The sequence below is a fragment of the Sardina pilchardus genome, chromosome 1 (genome assembly GCF_963854185.1).
Source record: "Sardina pilchardus chromosome 1, fSarPil1.1, whole genome shotgun sequence".
In the NCBI taxonomy this organism is placed as follows: domain Eukaryota; kingdom Metazoa; phylum Chordata; class Actinopteri; order Clupeiformes; family Clupeidae; genus Sardina; species Sardina pilchardus.
In genome coordinates, this window is record NC_084994.1 from 8,150,218 (window position 1) to 8,151,520 (window position 1,303).

General features: G+C 33.5%; 1 protein-coding gene across 2 annotated transcripts in view; it reads right to left on the minus strand.

Moving 5' to 3' along the window:
- Positions 1 to 372: 372 nt before the first annotated feature.
- LOC134087072 (NACHT, LRR and PYD domains-containing protein 3-like) overlaps positions 373 to 1,303 on the minus strand; it is a 17,866-nt gene continuing 16,935 nt past the window's right edge. For both annotated transcript variants that reach the window (XM_062540320.1, XM_062540406.1), the window contains one exon: positions 373 to 1,303. This exon is cut by the window's right edge and continues 1,936 nt beyond it. The gene's annotated coding sequence lies outside the window, so the exon portion shown is untranslated.

Here is a 1,303-nt window from a genome sequence, read left to right on the forward strand (position 1 = left end):
CAAAACGGTTATCACTTGTAACACAGGCCCTCTAATGTTCAAAACATTGGATTGTACATTCACATCTTCAAAGAAATCTTGCAATTGCACAATCATTGGTTCAAAAAACAAATTTACTGTGAAATACCACTGAAACATAACTATAGATCACCCGCACACAAGCAACCGATAGTTTCATTGTGTCATTGTTCGAACAATCATTAGATATTGTAGAACAAAATAGGTGATACAGGTTTCATTATGGTACTACAGGAACAGTACAGTAAACACATCTCTGTAGAAGTACTGCAGTAGTAGAGAGAATACTACAGACACAGTGGAATCATTGTGTAATACTGTATATTGATGCAAAACACTACAGTACAATCACAACATAGGTTTATTTGAATTAAAGTAAAAATAATTAGCTATGAAATAGAAAAGACAAGACAGCCTGATGAAAATATACAGTAAAAAACAAATATTTTTTTATATAAAGATATAAAACATTAGGCTACATCCATGGATATTGTAGTCTAATTGGTTCATGCTCCACACTAATTGGTGACAGTGAATCTCGTTACAGTATCTTGAAACTTTCATGATTTGCAGTAAACATGGAAGATTGTGTGTCTGTTTCGTGTTTCCATACAACTGCATAAGAGTAATGCAACAGTTACTTATCATTTTGAGCAGTTGTATCAATTGATAGTTAGATCATTGTAAGGAAATGAATAGACGCTCATTTGAAATGTAATCTGTGAATTGCCTTTTGAAATAGTAGTACTTTGATGTTAAGTTGTATCATATTGAACAGGTGAGTTTTGTTGAATGAACAAATGATCTAAGTTGTATGTGTATTGTATCCAAGCAATTGAGAAAAGGGTTAGAGTTTTGAAAAATGTGCATTTTGATCATTGGTTGTGAGTTTTGTGTCTAGAGTTGTGAAAAATGACATCAAGGTTCTGAAAATAGTAGCAAAGTGATTGTAAAAAACTGTATGAACGTGACTTGCCATAGAGAAACGGAAACACATGATAACGTTGGATTATGAACATACTGTAGGCTATTATGCCACACAAAAACATGGGGTAAGTGGAGCTAAATGAAGTTATTAGGCTATTTTGCTGTCACTTCGTCTGTTTTATGGCCTAGACGGTTGTATTTGGTATCTGTGGATAGCTCTAGCTCTCCTCTTTCATCTGACATGGGTGCCATATATTTCCGATGGCGGGTTTGCGTGTAATTCAAGTGAATGCAGAGCAATATAGACTGTAAATATGATATACTTTGATTTAACTTAATGATTTTATTTTAGTTTCAT